General features: G+C 41.8%; 1 protein-coding gene across 17 annotated transcripts in view; it reads right to left on the reverse strand.

Moving 5' to 3' along the window:
• The window catches only part of Pcbp3 (poly(rC) binding protein 3), a 185,625-nt gene that overhangs the window by 118,939 nt on the left and 50,485 nt on the right, over positions 1 to 16,201 (reverse strand). For all 17 annotated transcript variants that reach the window (XM_085679774.2, XM_085679773.2, XM_085679772.2 and 14 more), the window contains exon 2: positions 3,057 to 3,155. The gene's annotated coding sequence lies outside the window, so the exon portion shown is untranslated. The remainder of the gene's footprint in view (positions 1 to 3,056; positions 3,156 to 16,201) is intronic.

Raw genomic sequence — 16,201 nt, forward strand, 5'->3', positions numbered from 1 at the left:
CAGCTGTGCCCAGGTCTGCCCCAGACCCTCAAAGGCCAGCTGGCTCCCCATATAAGCAAACCCTGCACAGACAGCAGGCCATACACTTACACCCTGCTCTCCATTAGCATGGGCCATTGTAAAATGTATGCCTGTTCTATGTGTGGAGGCCTTGGGAAACACTGGAAAGCACAAGAAATACATTTTAGAGTACCCCAATTCTCCCACAGAAGGGCTGACGGTGGCGTGTTTTTCCCTAAGTATTTTATCATAGTTAACATCTGTTTTAACACAAAATGACATCAACCGTATGTCCTCTCAGAGTAATTTACCACATATGCATGTATGTAATAATTTTAACATACACCTTTACAGCCTTTTAATATTTGTTGTGGCTCAAAGAAACCTGTCTATGAAAACCAGACATCTGTTACTTGAGACTATTTAGAAAACATGCCTATAAGGACTCAAAGAGCAGGTTAATAGTCACATAACTATTCTCTAAAATAAAAGCATATGTCCTTTCTCCCATGAACATAAAAGTAAAATCGGCCCATTGAGAAAATTTCAGAAATGTGTGAAACTGAGCAACACTGATCCCACCTCTCAAAGAGACATCATAAGCCTTTAGCTGTTCTTCTTAGGGTTTTAAAATTCATATGTTCATGTACATACACCATACACATGTACACATGGGTGATTTTATGTTCCATTCACTACTTTTTACACTTGCTATTCACATATACCAGTGTACCAGGTGTATTTTTTTATGTCCTGAATCAGTTCTATAAACACTAACTGCAATCTAATATTCCATCATGCTATAGAAATACAATAACTCATTTACTTAATCCTTTATTGTTTTGGAGCATTTGACTCACTTCCAACTGTTAATTATTTAAGTTAATCCTATAATAAGTATTTTCTGTACATAAAATTAGTATTTCTCAAGAGGTAAATTCAGAAGGGTGGAAATTTCCAAAGTCCATAAATGTTTTTAAAGTTTCTCATACAGATAAACAATGCACCCTCTGGAAACCTGATTTGAAGGCCATCCTAGGACATGATGACACTCTCAGGCTCAGGGCTTCATGGCCCACACACAGCATTCCAAATCTTCTCAAGTTACGAGCCACTGAGATGGCTGACAGTGGTGCCATGCACTGGCTCTGTCTAGGAAGGGCAGGTCAGCCTCACTCTAGGCTTGCCGGGAGCTGGGCTCCAACTGTGAAATACTTTGCTCAACAGCAGACAAGAATATGCGTGGAATTGATGAGACAGGGGAGGAGCACAAAAAGAAAGCAAAGATACAGCAAATGTAGCTGAGCACATAAGAAGCAATTCGGGATTTTCAAACTAGAATTATTTTTAAGTGAATCTGATCATGCTAACACTGAAGCAGGGATGAAAACCACAGTGAACTCAGTATACAAAGCCCTTACTCCAATTCTCACCAGAAATACTCATGGACATGCCTGAGCCCGAGAGTTTAGACTCCAATACTACTCTCCACCTGGCTGAAGGAAGTGGGTCACCAGTAAACAGGACACCCTCAAATGCCTGATGCTACTACAAAGCTTCCATTGAAAGAAAGCTCTGGCCAAGCGACAGTTATCCCAGCATGCAAGACTACAAGAGTCATCCATTTCAACTCTGAATCATAGATCAGATAGAACTCAAGGTCTAAACCATCTGAGAATATGCAACTAAGTGGTCTAGCTCACCAGCTAGCTGGTCTAATGCGTGCAGTCTGCTCTCTAGTGATCTAAGACAGAACTTCAGGGTCACTGAAGTTATCCTTATATCCTTATATACAAAAGGCAGCAAGTGAGGCTCCCATGGCCCAACAAGAATAGTTAGGAGCTGATGTATGCCAGCATCTCCAAAGATCTAAATTCAGCCATAAATTTTGTGGTTACCACATTTCTTGCATGCTTTCATTGCCAATGTATTCAACAGAATAATTCACTATCAGTGACACAAATTTTAGGTTGGTATGTTTTCACAGCCAATGTATTGAAGAGAATATTCACTAACAGGGACACAAATTACAGACTAGTATAAAACTTACTGAGTCTTCAAGAACAAACAGTAGTGAGTGCTCCAGTACAAAAGCCTCTCGGATATTAAACACCTCTGTCACTTCTCATCACTGAGCCTGCTGGCCGCTTGACTACAAGTTACCGTTCCCTTCTATTAGCCTTTCAGTTTCAACATGTGGTAAACTTGACCTTAGAAATTTGGCCCTCTGTTAGCTCCCAGATGTGGTGTCATGACTGAGGCACTCACAATGGAAAAATCTGTTCATACTCTGTTTCAAGAGTACAGATTTTCTTGCCACATAGTTCCTGGGTTATCTCAACTCCCCAAGCAATAGCAACTCTAGCTGCTCCCTGCCTCAGGTGTAGAAACCCAGGAGCTTCCCCTGCAGAAACAACCCTTCTCCTCATTATCAAACACAGGCCCAGACGCAAGGGACAACTGACCTAGCTCAGGGCAAAGGCTTGTGAACACCCAGACAGCACGGCTGGAGCACTGCGGGTCTCTACACGCTGCCTGGACACGGATACCGAGCGCATCTTCTCTGCAGACATCTTCTCTGTAGACAAGCCTTCTTTTGAGGAACTTGCCTCCAGACTCTTCAGTGGCTCTGAAAGTAGTGGGTCTACACTAGAGTCACAGAGTTTTAATTTCCTCTGCTTCTTGGAATGTTTGGCATTGTAATCAGTGATTCTACACTGTTGATCTTTCCCAAAACTGACTGGCAAGCCTTATTCAGTTCACTTCCTTGTGATATTTATAAGCCACATAATCCGCTTCCATAAAACACCTTGTAGTAATCACGTTCTTTTTGTTAATTCTCAAGCATAAACTACACTAATAGCTACCAGTGGGAATGGAAGAGCAATAGCCACCTTCAGAACTCTCTCTTCCATGTAAACAAAGCAAAAGTCTTCCCAATTAACTGTTTATGAACTCTGGAGATAAAAGGCTGGAGAAACCCAAGAGTTATTTATTCGAGGGAAAACAACCGGACCATAGTAAGCAGAGCACATTTTGTGGCATTTCTAACTTACCCTATTCTCATCCCAGTCCCAGCTTCCACAAGAGCTCAGGGTCAGGAGCCAGTAGCAGCAACCGGAGGGCAGAGCAGGATTTCACTACAGCGAAAACACCTGTATTTGACAAAGAAGAATTGCGGATCAGTAAGTGAAGTGTGTGCCTCTAGAAACTAGGAAAAGGAGAGAAAATTAACCCAAATACAATAATAAGGAACAGTAAATTTTAGAATTAAAAATAAATGGAAGGACAGGAAAACAAGACCAAAAGTTGGTTTCCTGAAAAGCACTGACAAACTTGTCCCTAAACTAACAAAGAGGACTAAAATCAAGAAATAAAGGACATTACTACTAAACTTACAAAGACAAAAGAATAAAGTAAAACAATCAATAATTTATATCAAAGTTAGATGAAATTAACAAATTCCTATAAACATAACAAAAAACTCTAGAAAATATAAACTTGAAACAAGAGATTGAATTAGGAAAAAAACTTTCCCCAGGTGGTTTTCTGGTAAATTCTGCCAAAGGTTTTAAAAAGAATGAACACCAGTTGTACCAGCTGGCTCTGAGTGTCAACTTGACACAAGTTAAAGTCACGGAGAGGAAGAAGCCTCAGTTGAGGAAATGCTTCCTTGAGATCCAGCTGAAAGGCATTTTTTCAATTAGTGATCAATAAATGAGGGCCCAGCCCATTGTGGGTGGTGCCATCCCTGGACTGGTGGTTCTCTAAGAAAGTAGGCTGAGCAAGAAATGAAGAGGAAGCCAGTAAGCAGCATCCTCTATGGTTCCCACGTCAGCTCCTGCCTCCAGATTCCTGTTCTAATCGAGTTCCTGTTCCGACTTTCTCCAGTGATGGACTGTGATCTGGAAGTGTCCGTGGTGTTTCATCGGACAGCGACAGAAACCCTAACTAATACAGCAGTCCTTCACCGATTCCCCCAGAGAACACCGGAGAAAAGGACATGCCATTATCTTCTTCCACTCTATCACATTTTATTAGGCCAGCGATAGTTGACACCAAAACCATATAAGAAACCTCACAGAAGCCTGAGACAAACACCTCATAAACACAAATCATAACAGAACACTAGCAAATTAAATCCAGAAATACACAGGTCTGCAAGACCAAGTGACTTTTACCCAAAATGCAAACAGTGTCACAGGAGTGGTAGTGTACACCTAATAACCCTAGTACTTGGGAGGCAGACGCAGAAGCAAGAGGATTTCAACTTCAAGGGCATCGTGGTCTACAGAACTGAAAACTCATCTCTATAACCAAGGGATGGTTCAGTAATAGAGCACTTTACCAGGGGGAGCCCTGACCCTGATCCTCAGCACGTGCTAATGGCATAATATTGTCTACCGGCTACAGTTATTGTATAATGACCACATAAGTGAAGCTGGTACGGGTCATTAAAACCTCAGTACTTTTCTGTGTGTGAATGTGATGTATAAACTACTAAAAAAGGAATATTACTGTAGCTCACATGATTGTATATTTATCAATTTTTCCTTTCAAGTCCACCAATTCTTCTCTGTGAAATTTCTACATAAATATTACATAAAGTACTACATAAATATGTAAGCATTCTAGGTATTAGATATACATGCATTACGTATGAGCATTAGTTATTACACATATATGTAAGCATTCTATATATTCTGTGGTTTTAGGTATTAAAGTGAGATACCACCTAATGATGTTTCAGCCAGTGACCAACCACCGAAGCCCGAGCAGATTATAACGGAGCTGAGCCAGGAGAGAATTGCTTGAGCCCAGGACTTCAAGGTCAGCCTGGGAAACAATCCTGTTTCCCAGTGGTGTAGCAGGCATAGCAGCCACTGTAATACCACACAGCACACAGCCTTGTTCATGTGTCACAATGCTGGAATAAACAAACCAGTACTGCCAGTCATAAAACTACAGCACAAATACTGCACACAGTATAACAGCTCACAATGGCCATAGACTATCCTTACTGTACCGTATCTTTATCATCTCTTTCATGTGTTTCTATACGGAAAAAATAAGTTTATTGTAAAGCAGACTCAAATTGGCCTTTAAGAGGAAATTCCAGACGACACTGTCTCCATGAGTGTCGTTTGGAACAAGATGTAGATGACAGTGATGCTGATGACCATGACAGTTGAAGGCCTGGACTAAGGTGAATGAATGTCTGCCCCTGTGCTCTGTTTTAACAACTTTCTTCAAAGGAGCCAAGAGCCTTCTAAGTGGGAAATGAAAGTGTGATTACTGTTGAAGAAGGAAACCTTTGAAAAGGGAGCACGCAGCGGAGCATGTGCACAGACCACCATGTCACAGGGACAAGAAACACTCGCATCTCCCTAGTCACCAAAGCAAAGGCAAGCAGTTTCTGACCAAGCGTCTCTGTGCGTGTGACATTCCAGCCATCGGGCAGCAGACTCCCTCTGCTGATGAGGAAAATGCTGAAATCTGAAGCAAGGGAGTCTAGTTGGTTCTAGTTACAGCCTGGGTGTAAAGCTATGGACTTTACACCTACAGGTATACATGCTCGAACACAGGGTCCCCAGCTGAGAGCATTTGGAGGAAACATAGAATCAGGAGGCGAGGCCTACCTGTGGGAAGTGAAACTCTAAGGAGGGGCAGGCCTAACTAATCACAAACTGGCCCCACTTCCTGTCCTGCTCCTATTTCTTGGTCTGCTTAGCTATGAGGAGTTCCAGCAGTGAACTCCTGCCACCTTGCAGCTACCCGTGGTATGCCTTCCCCTGTGATGATGGGCTGTGCTCTACTTTTCTTTCTGTTAATGCAATAAAACACTGAACAAAAGCAACTTGGAGGATTTCTTTGCTTACACTTCCAGGTCACAGTCTATCACTGAGGGACATTAGGGTGGGAGCTCAAGCAAGAACTAGAGTAGAAACCACAGAGAAATGCTGCTGACTGGCTTGCTCCCAGACTCATGCTCAGACACCCTCTTACACAGCCCAGGACTGCCTGCCAAGGGATGGTACCACCCACATTTGGCTGGGTCCTTCTATATCAATTACCAATGGAAAAAATATCCCAAAGGTATGCCCAAGGGCCAATCTGAAGAAAGAAATTCTCCAACTCAGGTCTCTCTTCCCAGGGATGTGAAACTGACAACCAAGATTAGTCATCACAAATTATGAACCATGAACCAGAATAACTCTTTCTACCAGGAAGTTACTTTATCGTGGTGGTTTTATCACAGCAACTGCAGTAGGTAATGCCATTTGCCAACTAGACAGAATCTACAGTCACCTAGGAGACAAATCTCCAGGCACATCTATGAGAGATTATCCTGAGTAGGCTAGCCTCTGACCATGTCCATTCAGGATTATCCTGAGTAGGTTATTCTCTGACCGTGTCTGTTTGGGATTATCTTGAGTCTGCTAATTGAGGTAGGAAGACTCACCCTAAAAATGGACACACCATTCTTTGGACTTTGGTCTTCCACAGCAGAAAAAAGGAGCAAGATGGCTGAGCACAGTGTTCTTGGTCCTCTGTTTCCTGGCTGCAGATGCAAAGCCTCAAGCTCCTGCCACCATGGCCACCATGCTCCCCACCATGATAGACTATACTCTTGAACTGTGAAATTCTTTCTTCCTTAAATTGTTTTTGCCAAGTATTTTCTTATGCACATGGATGTTTTACTCATGTGTATGTCTGCACACTACATATGTGCCTTGTGCTCATGGAAGCCAGAAGAGAGTAACAGATTCCCTAGGACAGAATTACAGGTGATTGCAGGCAGCTATGTGGGCACTAGGACTCCAGCCCTGGTTCTCAGGAAGTGCAGCCAGTGCTCTTAACCACTGAGCTCTCTCTCCAGCCCTGTTGTCAGACTACTTTATCAAAGCACCAAGAAAATTAACCAGGACAGCATTACAAAATCCCCACAGAGTTCCTCATGAGGAAAAGTCTGGAGAGGAGCTGCTGGAGCAGATCGCAAACAGGATCCCCGGCACAGGAGTCTGCTTGTGACAAAAGGGATGGAGCTTATGTCTACAGACAACCCCAGTGAAGCTGACAGTCACATGCCACAGCTAGCTGAGCATCCCCACTATCAACCTTCTGGGCACTGCTGGGGAGGTGGGGCCACTGACAAGAGTCCTACCCACCACACACTCCCAGCAAAGCCATGCAGACTGGACCCTCCTGACAGGCAGCAGAGCCAGCAGAGGATCAGAGCTGCAGGCACATTTTCAAGGAGCCACATAGTGTAAGGAGAGGAGATAGATTCATAGACAGCTTTGATATAGGGTTAGGTGGAAACCTCCACCTTTGTAAGGCACAAAAGCAAACATGGCCTCCTCGGAGATAAAGCAGAACTATGCAGAAGACAAGGTGCTGCTGACATGTGGAGAGCTAGGCATGCAGTCTTCTGAAGGGCAGAAACCAAGAGCAAGGTCAGGGGCTCAGGAAAGCTTGGATGGAGCACAGACCAAGCTATAGGGACACATGGTCAGCAAGCTGTAGAGGCAGGCTGCAATCCAATGCCAGAGATATGGAAAGCAAGGCCAAGGCACTAGCCAATTGGGCTTTTCTGTGAAAGATCAAAGGACGCCAAATCAATGTCACAGCAATAGTAGCATGCAGAAATCTGGAACCATAGAACTACTGATAGCCTAGATAGCACAGTCACTCCCAGATTCTCCTGACCTATATGTATATGTCACTGTAAAGGCTCAATAGCATGCTATAAATTACGCAGGAGTAGTAACCTCACTAGAAATGTATAATCATAATTATGGTAAGAATGTAGACCTCAAAAGTAGATCAAGCTAACTGATCACAGATCACTGTTTACATTGTCAGTAGGAGACTCAGAGGCAAGTCATTTGGGGGAAGAGAAAGGCCCAAGAGAATCAGTTTTCAAAACTGGTTCACCACTTAAAACCCAGCACAGCCAGGGACCCACGCATTGAAACAATGTGCTATAACATCATACATACTAGAACTAAAATGCAAAGCACTGTCAACACCAAAGATGTGAGGACTCTCATCAGCATGCGGGTGCAGGAGGGAAGTGAGACAGAATGGTGGAACCATACCCACAAAGACAGCTGGACAGTTCCCTACCAACTAAACACACTCTGACCACAGCTGATGTACATGGGCTTTCTGTCTATGTGTTATTTTCATTGGTTAATAAAGAGACTACCTTGGCCCTTGATAGGACAGAAAATTAGGTAGGTGGAGTAAACAGAACAGAATGCTGGGAAGAGGGCTATGAGGCAGATGCCATGGAACCAGCCACCAGGTCAGACATGCTGAATCTTTTCCGGTAAGCCACCACCTCGTGGTGCTACACAGATTAGTAGAAATGGGTTAATCAAGATGTGAGAGTTAGCCAGTCACTAACTCTCTAGAGATAATGGGCCAGGCAGTGTTTAAATGAATACAATTTGTGTGTTGTTATTTCCGGGACTAAGCTAGCTGTATGGGAGCCAGGCAGGACGAAATGCAGGCCTGCCGGCAGCTCCTTACTACAGATGGTGCCCACGTGGATAACTGCATCCACAGAAAGCCTGAGAAAGCTTGGGGAAGAATAGAATAAAGCATGTTTTCTTGGTATGGTAGCAGCAATTTCTCAGGTCTGCTCTGCTTGCTAGAGGCAAGCAAGGCTCTCAGCTAAGAGAGGCTTCCTGACTCAGCTTTAGCTACAAAACCCTCAGCTCCTTTAAGAGGTCCTGCCACGAAACACTTAAATGGTGTTGATGAAAAGCTGAACGCATGCTTTTCGATTTTCAGTCGTAGCAGGAAAAAAGATGCGCTGTTTTAAAATGCCGGCTTTCTGGGCCATCCTGCTAGGGCAAACTCTGACTCTCAGGCAGGCGGTCCAACTGACTGTAGTCTGTGTTCAGAATGCTGCAGCTTGCTTGCTGGCAAGGACCTTGAATCGCCATAGAGTTGTGGCAGTGAACACAGCTCTGGCTGGTACCTCAGACATGAGGCTGAAAAGCTAAGGAATGGGTTGGATCTAACTGTCAAAGCCACAGCTTTAGTCCTACCCATTAAAGACACATGTGGTCAGAAAAAGAGAGATATACAGTAAAGAGAGATTCAAAGACGGAGAAAACCTCTAAATGGTTTACAGTGTGTTAAAAATATATGCAGGATAAAAGTTAAAAGTTCTTAAAGTAAAAAAGAAAGAAAGAAAGTAGTTGGGTGTGGTGGTACACACCTTTAATCCCAACACATGGGAAGCAGAGGTAGATTGACCTCTGTGACCTCAAGGTGTGGTAGTACATGCCTTTAACCCCAAAGCCTGGAAGGCAGAGACAAATCTCTGTGAGTTCAAGGACAGCCTGGTCTACAGAGTTATTCCAGGAAAAAGATATACAGAGAACCTGTCTCAAAAAGTAAAAGTAAAAATAAAAGAAATAGAGGTTAAAATAAAGCCACATAAAGATGGAAAATATACAGAGAATCTTGATACTGTATGCTATTATGCGCTCTTTAAATTGTTTGAATGCTGATGAAGGAGCAACAGCTGCTAAAAGATATTTGTTTATAAATGCTGCTGAACTAATCCAAGATAGATATGTTGAAAATACCTTGACTTCAAAATTTGGATCTAAGGATATGATACTTTGGAAAAGAGATTCTTCTTTTGTTTTCACAGAGGATAAGACCCTGTGGATTGCTTCTATCCCAATACGGTATGATAGACCATGCCCTCCTGAAAGTTGCTATGAACACCCTCAAGAAATTACTTTGCTCAACTGCTGACTGAGATGAATCTAGCACACAGTTTATACCATGAAATACCTGATTAACAGCGCCCCTATACAGCAGTAAGTAGTTTGGAGAGAAATAACTACGTCCATATTCCCAAATATTGCTTATAAATGTTCTTTAACATTTAAAGGGGGATATGATATAGATATGAATAATTTGCATTGGTATGGATTTTAAGGTCAATTTTGTTATATGTATATATATATATATTTATATTTCTGATCTTGACTGAGGTATTGTGATTATGTAGTTCATTTAAAATGCAATGTATAATTAAAAATATAGGTTGTCAATGTATAATCATTGATAATAGTCAAGCTTGTAGTAATGTTAGTTTGATTTTCTAGATGTGCATAGATATATTTCAGATAGGCATTCTTCATATCTTTCAAAGACTACAGAACATGGCATTAAATGTTTTAATAACTTAGGGCTTTTCATGACAATGAGACACATCTGCTCCTGGAAGCACCAATCTACTTCAAGAGGAAGATGGGCATTGAAGAGGCTCGTTATGGAGTTTGATAGCCATTTGGGCAAGAAACTGCTCTTGCCTGGACTGATGCATAGACTGGACACAAAGAACCCACAGAGAGAGGACTGCTGAACTTGCCTAAGGGTGAGATGATCTTTCGGGGTTCCTGATTCATGAAAGAGTCTGCGAGACATTCTGCAGGACACAGACGATAGTGACTGAACTGCCTTTGAAATTTCCTGCTTCATGGAAATTTCCTGCTTCATGTCTCTGGATACTATGGGCCTGTAGGACGAAGATGGATGCCCCAACGTTACAAAAGAACTTTGTGTGATTGTCCAGGCAGCGAGAAGTCTCTGTCATTTCTAGAGTTTTGGAAGTTGCTTATTTCTTGTTTGCTTAGGTGATATTATATCCTTCTGGAGTCTTTGATGGAGTTGAAGAATGGTTAGTTATAGTTTTCCTTAGTTATGATAAAAGATAAAGTAGATATAAATATTGTAACTGTATTTCTTGCTTGATAACTGTTTTGTTATATGTAATTTTACTATGTTAAAGTGAAAGCCTTTCTTTTTTGTTTAAATAGAAAAAGGTGAAATGATGTACATGGGCTTTCTGTCTATGTGTTATTTTCATTGGTTAATAAAGAGACTACCTTGGCCCTTGATAGGACAGAAAATTAGGTAGGCGGAGTAAATAGAACAGAATGTTGGGAAGAGGGCTATGAGGCAGACGCCATGGAGCCAGCCACCAGGTCAGACATGCTGAATCTTTTCCGGTAAGCCACCACCTTATGGTGCTACACAGATTAGTAGAAATGGGTTAATCAAGATGTGAGAGTTAGCCAGTCACTAACTCTCTAGAGATAATGGGCCAGGCAGTGTTTAAATGAATACAATTTGTGTGTTGTTATTTCCAGGACTAAGCTAGCTGTGTGGGAGCCAGGCGGGATGAAAAGCAGGCCTGCCGGCAGCTCCTTACTACACACAGCTCCTCGCCGTTATGTTACCTGCAGTATCCCCAAATGGGAGGAAACCCTACATTCACAAAGACCTACATGCAAACATTAAGACTGGCTTGATTTATACTCTCAAAAGCTGAAGCAACCAAAGGCATCTTTCAATAGGTGAATGGGCAAGCAAGTGGGTTCATTCATAGAATCCCAGTCTGCAATAAAAAGAAATGAACTGACAAGAGATGAAGACACAGATGATTCATAAATAAATGTGTATCACAGTGAAAGAAGTCAGTTTGAAAAGGACACATTTTGCTTGACTCCAGCAATTCTAGAAAAGGCAAAATAAGCTGGAAAACAGATCAGTAGTTATCAGTGGTTGAGAGGTGAGACGCATAACGGGAGCAAAAGAAATTTTGAGGGCAGTAAAATTGTCCTGTGTGATGTGTAATGACAACTACAAAGATACAAAGCAATTATGAAAAATCCACAGCATTTTACAGCACTAAATATAAACCTGACTGCACGAGAGTTGTACAGGAATAATCCAGAACATTGGAGAACCCCAAGACAGGATGTGGAATTTGACAATACAGCCTGAACTACCACAGAAATCGTAAAAACTTCTCACTGACGGGGTGGGGAAAAGGTGCTCATTTATCTCATTCTGGAGATGACAAGTCTGTCTGTTAGGCCAAAGGTGAAATAATGTCCTCATAAGCATTGTGTCCTGGCTGGTGAGGCTGTCTCTCAGGGAACAGGAGTTAACAGTTCCTACACTGCTCCACATGTCCACTGGGCTGAATAACACAGATTGGTGGACAGTGGGGGCCAGCTGCTTCACTGTTGGATGCAGGGCTTAGTCAGAAGCAAGAAAAGGAGGCCACAATGATTCACAACAAAGGGCAAGAGTTAGAAGCTGGTAGACACATATACCTCCATGGAACTGTCAAATAAGAGGGTCCAAAAGCAACAGAACCCAATAGAGCAAGGAGATCCAATACCCTGGTATTGATTTCTTATACTGTTTGCTGGTAAAAAGAAACAAGAAATCCTTAGAGATGTGGATGATCTCAGGATGGGGGCAGGAAATAAACAAAGTGAACCTAGAACATAAAACCTGGAAAGAAAAAAGTTCTTAGCAGAGAGAGAGAGAGAGAGAGAGAGAGAGAGAGAGAGAGAGAGAGAGAGAGAGAAGGGCATAGTAACAAGAATAGACAACTTCATACCAATAAATAGGAGAGAACAGACAAATCTCCAAAGCTCTAATTCCAAAGCATGCATAAAGATCCTCTGTAGAGAATGAAGTGGGCACACATCTCTACAACTTGCGAACACAGACCTTTTCTGTGTGGCTTTGTTTCCTAACACCCAGGACCCCAGGCCACTTACAATGGACAGCAGCAGGTGTCAGTAAAGAACATTCTGAAAAATGGTCAATGTCATCAAAAATAGGAGAATGAGAGCTGGAGAGAGGGCTCAGCAGCTAAGGGAGCTGCCGCTCTTCAAGGGACCTGGTTTCTATTCCCAGAAGTCATTTGGTGGCTTACAATAGCTCCAAAGAACCCAACTTAAGGCCTCTGTAGGCACTGCACTCACATGGTGAAGATATATATGTAGACAAAACACCCATCCACACAAAAAGTGTATGTATGTGTGCATGTGTGGGGTGGGGTCTTTCAAGAACAACAACAAAAAGGAGAGTGTGAGAAGCCATCAACTCCAGGAAGGCCTGAGATGGGGACTATCTGTAACATGCCCCACGAACAGGCTCTTAGAAGAGTGTTGTAGGAGGATGCTTGTTTGTTTCCCAGGTACCTAGCAGCTCAGGCCCAAAATAATAGCACAAACATATTATTTAAAACACTGGTTGGCCTATTAGCTCTAGCTTCTTTTTGGCTAGCTCTTACATATTAATTTAACCCATCTCCATTAATCTGTGCATCATCACAAGGCTGTGGCTTACCGGGTAAAGTTCCGGTGTCTATCTCTGGCAGGGCTACATGGCTTTTTTAAACTCTGCCTTCCTTCTCCCAACATCCAGCTTAACTTTCCCTGCCCAACTCAACTCTTTTGCCCTATCACAGGCCAAACCAGTTTTCTTTATTAATCAATGGTATTCACAGAAAACGGGAATCCCACATCACTTCCACTTTTCTGTTTAAATAAAGATCAGCCGGGAACTAACTAGCAGCCTCCCTACTACAAATTGGCATGCCAACATGGGGCTGACTACATTCATGTAAAACCTGAGAAAGCTTGGAAAAGAATTCTAGACACAGAAAAGCAAAGTTTGGCTGCATTTTTTTGGCGGGGGGGGGCCTTAAGAGAGGTTTTCCTGATTCAGTGGTAACAGAAAAAAAAATCACACGGTTTCGAAATGGCAGCTTCCTTGGTCATGCTGCCAGCACTAACTCCGGCTCTTTCTGGAGACCGAGCACTTGAATGAGGTTTGTGAGCAGCATGCTCCAAGTTACTTGGTGGCAGCATAGGCCAACTGGTTATCAGAGTGGAGGTGGTGAGAATGGCTCCCACTAGGAGCCGTTCAGTCTCGGACACTGAATGAACTTCCGCCATGTTGGGCTGGGGAGAGCAAGCAGGCAGGCCATATTTCCCCTAGCAATGCTGCCACTTAGATTCTTAAGAAGCACTTAGCATTTTAAGAAGCCATCCTGGACAGAAATGAATTACAGATACACAATAGGACAGATTCAGACATAAAAGAACTCTAAACAAGTCACAGTGTTAGATAAATATATATAGGCTTGGGAGAGAGAAAAAACGAGTAAAGAGACAATAAATGTAATATAAAAGAATGCAGACAATCATAGTTTAAAGGAGTAATGATAATAAAATAAATTTTAAACTTGTAGAAAAGTAATAAAGCAAAAACAAATAAGCTACATAAAGATGCAATATACACAGAGAGTCTGGATTATGTATATTATTGTATTTTCTTTGAATTTTTTGACTGTGACGAAGCTAAGTACAGAGAGACATTTCATTGTATGGGCTGCTAAGCTAAGTCTACACATATATTTTAGAAGTATCTTGATTTCAGATTTGGATCTAAGGATATGTTGCTTTGGAAAAAAGGTTCTTCTTTTGTTTCCACAGAAGATGAAAACATTCCAGACTAATGTGGTTTGATGGATCAAGACCCCAAAAAAAGTTGCTGTGAATACTCCCAAAAAATTACTTTGCCCAATAAACAGCAGGAAGTAATTTGGAGAGAACTACACCCATATTCCCAAATATTGTCTATAAATGTTTGTTTACATTTAAAGAGGGATATGCTATAGAGATTTTCATGGGTATGGATCTTGGTCTATTGATAAAAATTTTAGGTCAATATATATATGTGTGTGTATATGTGTGTGTATTTCTGCTCTTGATTAAGGTATTGTGTTTGTGCAGCTCATTTGGAAATGTAATGTATAATTAAGAAGTATAGGTTAATAGATAATCATCCATAATAGTCAAGCTTATAGTCATGTTAGTTAGGTTTTCTAATATACAGAGATATATTTCAGATGGATAGGCATTCTTCAAACCTTTCAAAGACTACAGAATATGGCATTTAAAATGTTTAAGAACTTAGGACTTTTCATGACAGTGAGACATCTGCTTCTCTGAAAGTACCAAGCTACTTCAAGAGGATGATGGGCACCAAAGAGGCTTCTTATGGCATTGGTTAGCCATTTGGGTAAGAAACTAGCTGCTCTTGCCTAAACTGCTTGATGCTATGCTGTATGAACTAGACATGCAGGACCCACAGAGAAATGACTGAGGTGAGGTGGTCCTTCAGAGTTCCATAAAAAAGTCTGCCAGAAATTATACAGGACACAGAAGAAAGCAACTATTGAACTTTGCCATTACAAGGCAAAACATCTTCAAATTTCCTGCTTTATGGAAAAGTCTGCTGGATACTATGGGCCTGTAGGCTGAAGATGGATGTCCCAATGGTACATAAAAACTTTGGGTGACTGTCCAGGCAGTGAGGTGTCTCTGTCAAGTCTAGAGTTTTGGAAATTGCTTACAATGCATTTCCTGTTTACTTAGGTAATATTATACCCTTCTGGAGTCTTTGATGGAGTTGAAGAATATATAGTTATAGTTTTCCTTAGTTATGATAAAAGGTAAAGTAGATATAAATATTATAACTGTAATTCTTGCTTGATACTTGTTTTGTTACATGTAATTTTTTGTGTTAATGTTAAAACCTTCCTTTTTATTTAAACAGAAAAGGGGAACCAGTGTGGGAGATACTTCTGTCTATGTGTTGCTCTTATTGGTTAATGAATAAAGAAACCGCTTTGGGCTTAAGGAAAAGCAGAACTTAGCTAGGCAGGGAAAACTAAACTGAATGCTGGGAGCAAAAAGACAGAGTCAGTGAGGAGACAGGTAGCCCTGCTGGAGACAGATGCCGGAACTTTACCTGGTAAGCCACATCCTTATGGCAATACACAGATATAGAAATGGGTTAAATTAATATGTAAGAGTTAACTAAGAAGCTAGCACTAATGGGCCAAGTAGTGATTTAATTAATACAGTTTCTGTGTGGTTATTTCGGGACCAAGCAGCCAGGAACTAACTAGTGGCCTCCCTACTACAGAAGAGAAAATGACAAGAGAGGGAAACTGAGGAAACCGGGACAACAGTAGCAGAGCCTCTGCGATGGTGGTGGCCAGGACAAGAGTGCCTTGTCAATGTCAAATGACCAGCTGAGTGTGGGGTATAATGTGAACAATAGTTCTAGAAACCTAAAACTCTAGAATAAAACATTTTTAAATAAAAAAAAAACACCATTAAAGAAAACAACTGAGGTTACTGTCTACTCCTAGAGGGAAATGCCAGCTTTTTACAGTAGTTCAAATCCTGAAAATTTATCACAGATGACAGAGCAAAGACAGATGTGTTTAGAACTTGGGCAACCAAGTGGTAAAACAACCCAGAGCTGCTATCTAAGGCACTGTGCT

Source organism: Myodes glareolus, chromosome 18, assembly GCF_982192425.1.
Source record: "Myodes glareolus chromosome 18, mMyoGla1.1, whole genome shotgun sequence".
NCBI classification, from domain to species: Eukaryota; Metazoa; Chordata; class Mammalia; order Rodentia; family Cricetidae; genus Myodes; species Myodes glareolus.